The 12,500-nt window shown below is 49.3% G+C and overlaps 1 long non-coding RNA gene across 1 annotated transcript in view; it reads left to right on the top strand.

Annotated features, from left to right (window-relative positions):
- The window catches only part of LOC142897307 (uncharacterized), an 11,285-nt gene extending 165 nt beyond the window's left edge, over positions 1–11,120 (top strand). Inside the window, exons 1-2 of the long non-coding RNA XR_012928443.1 lie at positions 1–668; positions 11,019–11,120. The exon at positions 1–668 is cut by the window's left edge and continues 165 nt beyond it. This is a non-coding gene — a long non-coding RNA (uncharacterized LOC142897307). The remainder of the gene's footprint in view (positions 669–11,018) is intronic.
- Positions 11,121–12,500: the final 1,380 nt, after the last annotated feature.

The raw sequence follows: 12,500 nt of genomic DNA on the forward strand, positions 1-12,500 counted from the left end.
CTCGCTGACCGTCCGTCCTCCGGAGCCACTAGCAAAAAAAAAAAAAAAAAAAAACCCAAGACCTCCAGCATAGCACAGTCAGGCGGGATCCTCCTCCTCTGGCCTGCGGACTAGATACCAGGGACAGGAACACCTATTTCTGGGTCGCGCTATTATATTGTGTTTTTTTTTCACTGGGGAACACTCGGCGGGGAGAGTTTCCTGCCTCTCGGAGCGGCTTCGTTTCTCCTTCCACCTCTCGCTGCTACTCGGCGGTGCTCGCCGCCGGTTTGCGGGGCTCTGTTTTTTTTTTTTTTTTTTGGTAGGGGTAGTGGTGGTGGAGGAGGAGGTGGAGGTGGGGGAGCTGGAGATAGAAGCCAGAACAAAGGAGTGTTTGGTTGGAGCGGGGGAATGAGCGAGCCGAGACTAGCTCTGCCGTTTGCCTTTTTGAAAGCGGGCCAAATGCCTCTCTGAGAGAGAGAGGGAGAGAGAGAGAGAGAGCAGCAGCAGCACTAGCGTCGTTTCCCCGACGAAGCTTGCTAACGTTCCAAGCGGGAGGAAGAGGGGATAGAGGAAGACGAAGAAGAAGCAGGAGGACTTAGAAGGAGGCGGAGGAGGTGAAGAGACCTACGCCGGGGAAAGAGGGTCACAAGTCGGCGGCTACGATGTTTCCCCAGAACAGACCACCGGTAAGTCTCCAACACCAGCACCAGCACACCGCCGGCATTGTCTAATATCCGCGTCCCCGGTTATATAAAACACGCTCGTGGTGGGTTCTAGTTGTGTTTATTGTTGGTATTTTGTTCACCCACCGAATCTAACGGATCCCGAGTGAGTGAGTGAGCGCAGCCTTCAAATGTTTCCCTCTTTGTCATCCTCCCAGTGTGTTTCCGGGAGGACTCACTCCTCTCTGGGGAAACATGATGCTCTTACATAGCATGTTGGGTGTCTTCGTTTCACGCCCCGCTGTGTGTGTGTGTGTGTGTGTGTGTGTGTGTGTGTGTGTGTGTGTGTGTGTGTGTGTGTGATCATGGTCGAACTGTCTGTAATGGTTTACCGACGTCCAACTTTGCTGTGTTTTCTTTCTTTGTGTGTGTGTGTGTGTGTGTGTGTGTGTGTGTGTGTGTGTGTGTGTGTGTGTGTGTGTGGCAGGTAGTCAGTTTAGAAATCTGGAGCCCTTCTGTTTCCACATTGTTAGCCCAGATGATAAGGTGTGTGCTCATTTGGAATTTGAAGCCTTCACTCCTGGGTTTGTCCTTTATGTAATCACAATTTATGCAAAATTCAAAATAAATCATCTTTCCTCCACTCCTATTGACTGTGAGTCATGCCCCTGAGTTGTTGGGTTTTTTTTTCCTTCTTCGTTTTTTTGCTTCGTGTAGACGAGGCAGCAGCATGTTGCTGCTTTACATATATAAAAAGCAGCTACATCACAGTCTGTGTTGTGGATGTGAGAATGAATCATGGACGGGCATGGCTTACTGGCACACAGATGGACCTCTGTGAGGTTGAGACCTGTGTTTGTGCTGCAGGGCTTTAATTTGTTTTAGTCGCGTTTAGGTGGAGAGCTTTCGAGCTCGCCTGAAATACATAAACACCGGTGCTCCAGCTGTGTGAAGTATCAATTAAGACCTGCTCATTTGCCTAACCCTCATCTACATCCCTCAGCCGTGCCACCCTGCACCCCACTGCTGACTGTGCTTTGACATTCGTGGCCCTTGCATAGAAACAGGATTAAGCCCATATGCATGTGTGTGTGCTCAGATAGCCCCCCTGCCACCCCCCAAAGATTTCTTTTTAAATTTGCGTCAGACACATTGTTCAAATTGCACTTCCGTGATGTGCAAACTCTCATTCCAGCCTGCACTTCCTGCAAGCGATAAAAGGAATCTTGTGAGCACCCCCCCGCCCGCCCGCCCCCTACCCCCTGCGCCCAAATATACAGCACATGCACAAACACCACACACGCCAGCAGCTGTGTGTGTGTAGTGCTGCAGGAGGGAGACTGTGGCTCTGTGGTTTGCACTGTAAACCCAATCCCTCTCATCCAGCCTCTCCTCGCTGTGTTCCCTGCGAGAGCTCCAAACCACATCTTAATGTATGGGCAGGCATCCCGGGGTGAGAGGAGCAGACTGCGGTGGGACGGGGTGGAATGTTTAGACCCGCGGCCTCGTTTCATTTCCACCCCTTTGCAGATCTTGCCAGCGCCGTGCGAGCGGAGCGCCCTCGGAGGGTCGCCTGGCCATCGGCAGTGCTTGTTTGCACCTCCAAGTGAAGGGCCACTCAACCCCGGCAGACTGTTACGATCCCTCAAATGAAAGGCATGGCCGTGACCTTTTATCACCTGTTAGCGGTCTCCTGTGACAGATGTGTGCCACGTGTTTTCAAAGTGCTACTAACAAATGAACTGTGTTAAAATGAATTTAGGTAAAGAGAAACAAGAGAAACTGTTCTCACAGTCTTTGGTTTGCCGCCAAATTTTGTAACTTTTTACCAAAGAAAACATCCAAGGTGCCCTAGTTGACACATTTTTGTTTTATTTTTTCTTTGGCCGAGATGCCAGCAGAACACCATTGTTTTAGCAATCGACAGTTGCTGCGTTTCCATTACGGTTTTTCGTAAAATAGACCAAGTACAATTGCGACTTTCAGGTCTTTCCATTGAATGGTTTGAAGTGCGTAAGCCGTAATTCTCGTAAAATATCGTCCCGCGATATTTACGAGAATTACGTTTGTTTACGTTTGTTTGCCGTCAGGAATGGTTGTTACATTTTTCTCTTACATACATACATTGATAACGTGTACTCGTCACGCGTACGTCACGTCCGGTGACGAGTAAATGTGGAAAAAGTTTTTCCATTACACTTTTGCGATATAGCTCTATATCGATACGTTTGAAAAAAACCCTCATGAGAGCGTTTAAAACCTTTTCCCAATATTTAAGAGGTTTTTCGAAATTTAGGCGTTTTCAATACCAGTTTTTATTGCGACGTTTAGGTTTTGTGCAATGTTCGGGGTAACCAGAAAGGCACATTTTGCTCCCTGTTAACAGACAAAAACACTTTGTTGTACCTTCAACATACAGAAGGAGCAAAACAACCCAGTGTTCAGTTGGTGTCAGAGGGTAGAGCAACCCCCCCCCCCCCCACGCCCTCCTGACTGGTGTTGTTGTTTTCACTAACCCAGGACAGTTCTCAGATGATGATCTCCAAGAGTGCGTGTTTCAGTGCAAAGCAAGCAAAAGAAGTACAGGATGGTCTCTGCAACTTTGCAGATAACATCGGGTCAATGTCTTCTTTGAAAGGCTTTTTGCGCATCAAAATACACAAGAACCTCTTATGAGATAATCTAGTTATGTGAACAGATGAAGTAACATTGGATTGGCCACGTTACAAAGCAGCTCACAGGAAGCCGCGTAAATGTGTCAAGATTACGCGCTCCCGATTGACTTCACGGTTTTTGCTAAAAATAAGAGACCTGACAAAAGAGCGAGCAGAAAATGGAGGCTTCACTGTCTGAAACACTTCATGTCCGTCACAATCAAAGAACAACGCAGGCTTCCTTGGCAGACTGGAAAAAAGAAATTGAACTGAAACAAAGCCAAGTGTCAAGTAATTAAGACACAATGTGTTTGTACTGTCATCATACCTTGTGAACATTTAAATTGCACCTCAAGGCTAAGAAGCTCTAGATGCTCCGAGATAGAATTGCAGCTATTAACAGGTTTGCTCTTGCTCACATGTGCACCGATTTTTTTCTTTAATACCTGCTTGACTTTTTCTTTTTCTTTTTTTTTTTTACTGTCGATAAAGTGGAGCTACTCACTGGGAAGAATTCTGTGATAATTAACCACACTGAAGCCTTCTAAAGTCACAATGAGGCTTATCAAAGTGAAACAGTTCTGCAATTAGGACAACATGGTGGATAATTATTATGAAAAAACCTTGGTGCAGTGGTAATGGTTATTTGTAACATATAATGCTAAACACTTAGATGCTGAAACGTAATTATGTTTGGATCATCTTTCTGTTATGTGATTTACGGAACATGCTTGACTAAACTATAGCAATGTCACCGTTTGTTTTGCCGAGATTTGACCTCTAATCACATTATTTTCTAATTGTTCTCATCTGAACTTGGATGATGTGATTATTTTCAGTGTTTTCCCCAGCGGATCTGGCTGGAAACCCAATTCTATCTGGCCTCCAAGGACTGAAAGTTCAAACTAAAAGGAGCTAACGACATTCTGAAGACGTATTTTTTATTCCTTATCGCCCTGTTGGAGCTCTGCAGACGCCAGAATTTTTAAACAATTTTTTTCCTCTCTCCCCTCATCGCAGTGTAAATGTGCAGAGTGACTGTTTGGAAAGGCAATTACTGGTGCTTGTGCCACAGATTTCTGCTTAGCGCGTCGCCAGATTGATGGCTGTTTGTTTGACCTGTCTGATGAAGCAACAGACTGTGAGCCTTCCCGTAAGATTAACAGTTTGAAAACTGGCAACGATGCCAAGAAACTTTGGCTGTAGAATGAGGTAAATTTGTGTGTTTTAAGGCAGGTCGTCATCATGGTACATCTGCTTTTTTAGTTCTAGACCTAATATCCATCTGAGGGTTGACCAATACACACCAATCCAAATAGAGATGTGGTGAGGCTTTGGCTGGCATAATTCAAATATCACTCAAACAAACAAAGCAGTATTTATGAGAAATATGTGTATCTGTTAATTAAACATGACAAATGAGAAGCAAAATGAAACGCCTCGGGACACACAGGCGCACGTAAAAACATCTTTGTAAATTCATTATTTCTTATGTTTTAAAAACATAAGAAATAAAAAGTACGAGTATGCTTAAACTAGAATTACAAAAGTTCTCGAGCACAAATTCGTCTGCACTTTCAGACGTCAGGCCCGTTGTTGTTTTATTTATTTTCCCAATGAGTCTTGGAGCAGAGCAGCTGGGACTGTCCAGTTCTGGTTCTATCAGAATGCGTCGTCGGTCCACCTCCAGCACGTCCGCAGCAGAGAGCGCGCAGGCTCCTTGCCGGAGTCTCGGCGCCCCCTCTGAAGCCGGCATGAAGGCGAGTCTCCACTCCTCCACTCCTCCGGCCCTAGCATGCTTTTAGCTCTTTATCACTACTGTAGTCCGGCGGGTGAGTGTGTGGCTATCGATCAGCAGCTCGCCCGCTTTGCTCAGCCACTGATTAGATGGCGAGAGAGGGAAGGCAGCGGCAAACAAGAGAAAAGAGGCTGGTGGGGGAGGAGGTGGTGGTGGTGGAGGGGCGTCAGGTTTACACAAGCAGTGTCGGAGCCGCCTCTCTCTCTGTGGAAGGAACAAACGAGCTGTGGGGGTGGAGGTGGTAGAGGGGGGAGGTGGTGGTGGTGGTGGTGGTGGTGGAGGGGGGGGGTTACCTAATAAAAGAAGGCACCTCCAGCAATTAAGCCAGCTGACAGGCAAACTGTGGCGCTGCGCTAATGTGGGCTGACAGCAGGGAAATTTGAATAACGAGGCTTGCGGGAGGAAGGAGAGGGGGGTGGGGAGGCGGAGGATGAGTGCGGGAGGAGGGTGAGGGAGTGTTGGGGGGGGAGAGGCTTTCGCTGAGAAAGATGTGTCTCTAATGAAACAGGTGCCTGGCAGCCCCCCACTCCCCCACCCCTTCTAAACGGCGGAATCATTCAGAGATTATCACCGTGTTTCCTTTCTTCCTTTTTTTCCTTTTTTCCCCCTCCAGCACGGAGCCACTTCAGGCGAGGTGGAGGTGGAGGTGGAGGTGGGCACGGCGAGCCCTGCGCCCCCTCTTGCCAACCGCAAAGCCGATTGAGCGAGTTGTGTGTGTGTGTGTGTGTGTGTGTGTGTGTGTGTGTGTGTGTGTGTGTGTGTGTGTGTGTGTGTGTGTGTGTGTGTGTGTGTGGAGAGAGAATTTCAACTTGTATAAATTGTCAGCAGAGTGTTGACGTGTTATTGTTTGGGGTTTTCCACCTCTCCGGTCTCATGCACATTTCTTTGGTATCAGACTGGAAAGGCAGTGATGGAAATCTCAAGAATTATGAAGAGTGAAGAAAAATCTACTTCACCACAAGTTTTGACACTTGCTCAGATGTGGTTTCTAACTTTTTTTTTTTTTTAAACAAAAGAGGAAACGCAGAGGCCAAAAATAAATTCCTCCGAGTATGTTCAACCTTCACTCCGTACATTTTTAACGTAGTTTGCTGCAAAAACTCACTTTTTTTTCCTGCCAATACCAATTTGCCTTATCGACGTTTCCATGGTGACGGACAATGTTTTGTTTTTTGTTTTTTGCTCGTTTGAAGCGTCTTTGTTACAACGGCGTTATGGCACGTTGCCTTCTTCTTGTCTTCCCTGCGACAAAGTTTGAAAAGATCGGCTCCTGCGCCGAGACGGCAGCCGGGCCCAGGAGCCGAGGAGGAGGAAGAGGAGGAGGAGGAGGTGCGTGTTTGTTTTCAGGCACGTCCTTGGAAACGCAAGGATACACGTTCAGGAACTCTATTCTGGGTTTCGCCGAGACTGTCGCCCCGTCCTTGGCGGTGGGTGGAAGCGAGAGCGGGGGGCGGGGGGGTGAGGGGTGGGGGGGGGAGCTCCGTGTTTGTGTGTTTACCCTGATGATCGACTCTGCGGTTAAGCAGTGTAATTAGCGGGCTGATGAATGGGCCTGGTTATGTGATGGGAGGCAGCGGTGCAACATCTTCCCAGCTAAAGGAGACAGACGAGGGCCCGAGCGCCAATCAATTAAAAAAAAACTCTAATCTTAACATCTGGTAACAGAATGTTTTTTTGTTTGCAACATGGCTGCAGGGACGGGAGTGAGTCAGTCGTTCCGCCGCTTTGGTCCAGGTTGAAATATCTTTATCTCTTTATATCCAGGCCGGATTACAGTGGAATTTTAGACTAGAGTGACAATCATGATGCCCGGAGGATAAATCCCAACCGTCTTTGTAATCTTCTCAATTTTTTTTCTTGTGCCACCATGAGGAAGACGTTTGTGCGACTACCGGATGCTCGCAGCAAATTCCAGTTGAAATTAAATTTTCTCTGTGGATGAGTTCAAGTCATTTTCTCAACACGTGATGTCCCGAGTGGAGAGAGAGACAACGGAATGCAATTCTAGCCTGTTTTTTTTTTGAACAGTAACATTGTATGTTATGTTACACCTAACGTTGATTAGCCAGAGAAAGCAGAGGGCAGTTGTCCGAATGTGAAAACACACAAATATTTGCAATGCTTGCAGCTTTGTGACACTTGAACTTTGAAGATTAATTTAAATTTTCATGCAAAAAAAAAAGAGAGACAGCGCTTTTGTTGCACGGTGACAAAGTGGAGGAAAAGCCAGAAAAGGAGCGAAATGGCAGTTTTGCACAGATGTCTCTCGTCCTCCCCTGCAGCCGTGCGCAGGAGACGACACGCGGCTTGTGCGCGTTTGTGCGAGCAAACCCAATATTCCTTTGTTCACAGCGCCACATCATAACACTCGCGGCCCCATTTTGGCTCCATTAGCAAATTACGTACCACTGTGGGTCACTGTGGCCGGGACACATCTTGTGGATTTGCCATTAGCGGCGAACGACGGCGCTCCAGTCATGCGCCGCTGCGATGGAGCGCACGTGCGCCTGCAGATGCTTTGCAGAGAGCCGTGTTGTGTAGCGATTGTGTCGGGCACGTACGGGCTTGTTGTCCTTGTGTGTGCTTGTGTGCATTTCTTGTGCTTTTTGTGCGAGGATTTAGATCAAGGATGTGAGGTCATGGCGGTTTTGCCGCTCGCGGCCTAATTAGGGCGAACTCTAATGAAAACAGGACTGACTTCATTCAGGGAATTCCTCCCTGTTAATGGCTCCCTTCAAGCTTAAAGTGCGCTCACACGCCGTTTGTCTTTGCACCGCTCCCTCCCCCCCCTCCCCCCAACACACACACACACACACCTACCCCTCCAGCCCCACTCCCACCCAGATGCACGCATTTGTTCACGCGCAACCTCTCCGCGCTCATCGCTTTTCGCCGGCAGTCACCTTGGCAGCCGTATAATCTTGACGTTCGCAGCCCCGCTAGCTCGCAACCGCGGCTGGTGCTCAGCTGTTGTTTTTTTTCTTTCTTTTTCCTCCCTCCTCGTCCTCCTCCTCCTTCTCTCCGCCAGTTAGCGTGTTTCAGACCGCCTTATTGGATTGTTTCCTGTCCTAACCCACTAAAGGGATGTGAGGTCTGATTTAAATCATTTCTATTCCCACAGACGACTCGCTCCGTCCTGCTCTCTCATCCCCTCATCATCAGGTCCTCATTTAATCATTGCAATTGACTTAGGCCTTCCAAGGTTGAGAGAGATTAGTGCGAACGTGTTGGCGTGCGTGCACGAGTGCGCGACAGCGTGTACCTGCTGTGAGGTGGGGCCGCCCCAGCTTCTCTCTCCTCGGTGATCTTGTGCAATACGGCGCCCTTAAATCCCCTGAATTCAACTTTTCCAAAGCAGGTCATGGTGGCAGCGGCAGCGGCAGTATGTTGTAGTGGCAGCGGCGCTCCCGAGTGTGTAAACACCTCCTCGCTAATTCACCCAAACAGATCATTAATCAGATCTTTAATCATATCAGCGAGGCAGCACACGCCGTCCGACCTTGTGCGCGCTTTCGCCTCGGCGCCCGGGAATCTGGCGCTTTAATTGTGTAACCGTGATTCTCGGCTACACATAAGCCTCCTTCAAGGGCAGACGGCGCGTCTCCCCCGTTTGCCTCGGAGACGGGACGCGGCCGCACGGGAGGGAATAACAGAGCGCGGGATTATTAGGCGAAGCTCCCATCAGCCCGGATCTATTCCCACGGGTCGGGCGGGTCAACCCCGCGGTCTGACCTCTCGCGCTAACGCCTGCTCAGCTGTTTGTCGGACCAGAGGTCAGCGCAGGCGAGCGAGCAGCGAGCGAGCGGCGGCGGCGGCGTGCTTCCAAGAAAGACGCCTTATCAAACGCTGGAATCGCAGCGCCGAGCTTGCTAACGTGCGTCGGGTTTCGTCTGGCTATGTGAATCATTACGGGGAGGGAGAAGAAGAACGGGCCGGAGGTGTGAAGTAGCGAGCGTTTGCGTGTATATGGGAGAAAGAAAGAGAAATCAGAAAGCAGTCCAAGTCTTTCTCACCTCCTTCTTGGTTTTCATTTGTGAAAAACAACTGAAAAACACTGAAAAACACGCCGTGTCTTCTCTTAGAGGGAGAGAAGGACTGAAGCTGCGCTCCTCCTCCTCCTCCTCCCATCCTCCGATAAAATGGCCTTGGTGCCCCCCCGAAGAGTAATTGCTCTGTGTTTGTGTGTGTGTGTGTGTGTGTTACGGTGGTTTCTTGCGGCTGTGTGTTTGGTGGTGGGTCGACGGATTGAGAGCAGCTTGTTAGAAAGAGGAGAAACCGGGCCACAGTCCTTCGTCTTTTTTTTTCACCTCGCGCTCCCGTCTTCCTCTCTCCCTCTCCCTCTCCGGCCTGTTTCATCCTTTCCTCCAAGAATTCTGTTTTCAACCTGCCTCGCCCACTTCGCCTCGCTCTCCTTTCTCGCACTATAACCGTACCCTTCACCCGAGCAAAACGTCTCTGGTATTCTTTTTGATTTTTCGTCCTTCCATCGCTCTCCCGTCTCCCTCTTCTCACCTCATTAAATCCGCAGGCACGACGGTCGACATCTTGCAGAGATCTTACCTGCCCAGAAGAGCTCTGCTCTATCGACTTGCGTCGCTTTAAATGCACTACAGTGAAGCCGCAGCCAGTTGGAAGAAAGGCGAGAATAGCAGCTCGCTAAACTTAGTCGTCCTCGTGGGCAAAGTGGAAACCTGCACCGTGGTCTGCTTCTCCCTCTGTGCATTCGCACCACCCTTTCAAAAGTGCATCGGCACCAGAAACTCATTGATTCTGCAGCCGCGCTCATAAAGCTCCATATTCTGATGATGACGGTCCCGTGTTAAGCCCACTCTCAAGATTTTTTCCTTTTGCTCCCAGTGTCAGGCGGCGCTGCCTTGTGCGATTGCTTCTGCTGAAGATCCTCCATAGATCTGCAGCAAACCCAATATTTTCTCTTTTTGGCCGCCTGCCAGAAATGCTGAGTTACAGTTTCTCGCTTAAACTGAAAAGTTTGCTGCTGCCGTTCACGTGTTTGGGAGGAGAGGAAAAGCAAGGTGGCTCTAATGTGATTTCAGGGGTATCTGTGCCCTTTATGACATCACAAAGGTGTATTTACCAAAACAATGTGTTTGAAGGGAAGAAAAGGATGGAATTATCCATTTTTCTTTGGTCAAGTCAGTTCCATTGATTTCATGTTTTACTCTCCTCCCTCAGTCTTTCTAATTATGGAACTGCTTGGTTCACACACACACATATCCAACTCTGACCAACACCAGCGCCTCTGACTAATAGAAATCCAACAGTTTATCATTATCGCTTCACCTTCATACTTGACCAGCGGCTGCTCCGGACCCCCGTCGGCCCTCTGCACTCTGCTATGTTGATAAAGAGCCAAGTGGAGGGACGAGGCGACGGCCCCCGCTGCCATTCCAGTCCAGCTCTCAGCCCCCTTTTGTCTGCCTGTCCTGTAGCATTACTCCTATGGTTGTGTTCCCCTAATTGCTCCGAACCCTGCAGGGCCTGGAGACCTTGCACAAGGGGTCGAGGATCAAACCATCCGCTCCCTCCCCCTCGCTCCCGTCCCCCTTTTATGCAACCACTGGGTAACACAGTAGTTAACGAAGTGTGCCCAGTTGGCCAAGACCTCCACCAAACTGTTTCACCCTTCCGTCGGAGTTTTGACGACCGTCTTTGCCGACTGTCATAACCCACGCTGGTTTAGCTCCCCCCCCCCCACCTTTTTTTTTTGTTCTCCGTACGTTCAAGCTTTGCTTTTTTGGCAAACGCCCGAGCCGTTCCAAGAAGGCTTCCCCGCATGATTTGGTTGCAACTAATCCCTTTTCAATCTTCTAAATATATTGTGACGGTCAAATCCCTGAGTGTTGCTAAGCGTCGCCTCTCTCTCTCTCTCTCTCTCTCTCTCTCTCTCTCTCTCTGTGTCAGGGAGCTCTGCAGCCACCCCCGGGGTCCTCGGCCTCAGTGGTGGCAGCTGCAGCCGCGGCCGCTGCGGCAGCGTCGGGGGCGCCCCAGTCGCTGAAGCTAACGTACCCAGAGACGCTGGACCGCATCAAGGAGGAGTTCCAGTTCCTGCAGACACAGTACCACAGGTGGGTTCTGCCAGGAGGCGGAGTTTCGGCCCCAGAGTGTTTCCCTCAGTGGGCCACCGCCAGAGGTGGGCAGGTCTGTGTGCACCACAATCACCAGAATGCCTGGGATTTGCTCTCTTTCTCTCTCTCGCTCTCCCTCCCTCTCCCTCTCCCCCTGCCCCCTCCCCTCGTCCCTTGAGGCAGCCTCTCACAGAGCCTCACCCCCACCTCCTCACCCCCACCCGGCTCTGATTCAGCCAGCCAGAATCCCCCCACAGCTCCCTCCTCTCCCCCTTCGCCGTCCCACTTCAAACTCCTTTTGTATGGTCCTTGTCCACAGCCCCTTTAACCCTCAGGCTGTGTGTGTGTGTGTGTGTGTGTGTGTGTGTGTGTGTGTGTGTGTGTGTGTGTGTGTGTGTGTGTGTGTGTGTGTGTGTGTGTGTGTGTGTGTGTGTGAGAGAGAGAGTGTGTGAGTATGAGTGTGTGTGTGTGTGTGTGTGGACTAGGATTTTTTTTCCTTTAATCTGGAGAGCGAGTGAGGACATTTTGGATATTCCTCACGTCACCGTTGCAGATCTGGAGGCCAGGTATGAAATGAGGAATTAGGAAAAGCCTCATTCTGATTTGTGATTAGTGTTTTTTGGGGAGGAGAAAAGGGACAACAGGAGGCACAGCAATGTCACTGGCGGCTTGTCGTCCCCCCTGTCCTCGGAACGCTCTCTCGGGAATGATAATTAAAAGGAATAGAAACAGCTACTCAACATTCTGCATTTGTGCTTGCCTGCGGCAGGTTGTTGGGGCACAGATGAAAATAACCCCAAGATGCAAGATTTCAGTCACGTCTTCGTGTTTTTTCTCTGACTGACTATGAGCAGGAAGTGGTTTGATGCCGGATCACTGCTGTGATTCACAAGCAGAGTCGATGCACAGTGAATTTCATTCATGTGTCCCATGTGCTCTGCAAAGCAAAGGCACAATACAAGCGTGTCGTCATGTGGCAATTACTGTAACTCTGCAAAGAAACACATTTAAGTTTGCGTGCAAAGCCCCAAAAGGAGATGTTGTCATCTGTGGTGTTTGAGCCAGTGGCAACATCTGCATCATTTCATTCGTTCTTGATCATTTGAAAATTTGGAAATTTGATCAAAAGAAAAGCAGCTACGAGAAATGTCATCAGCCAGATTTGAGGAAATTTTCCAGAAACTTTCCTTGGTGTGGTGGAAAAGCAGACCACAAAGATTACCGGATATTCAAGAGTAAACTGCTGGAAGTAAAATTCCCCGGAAATGTTGACGGGAATCTGGGACTTATTTGGTCAAAGCAGCTCCTTCAGCTAACA

The sequence above is a fragment of the Nelusetta ayraudi genome, unplaced genomic scaffold, assembly GCF_046127955.1.
Source record: "Nelusetta ayraudi isolate G7.1 ecotype Tasmania unplaced genomic scaffold, CSIRO-AGI_Nayr_v1 ptg000059l, whole genome shotgun sequence".
NCBI lineage: Eukaryota > Metazoa > Chordata > Actinopteri > Tetraodontiformes > Monacanthidae > Nelusetta > Nelusetta ayraudi.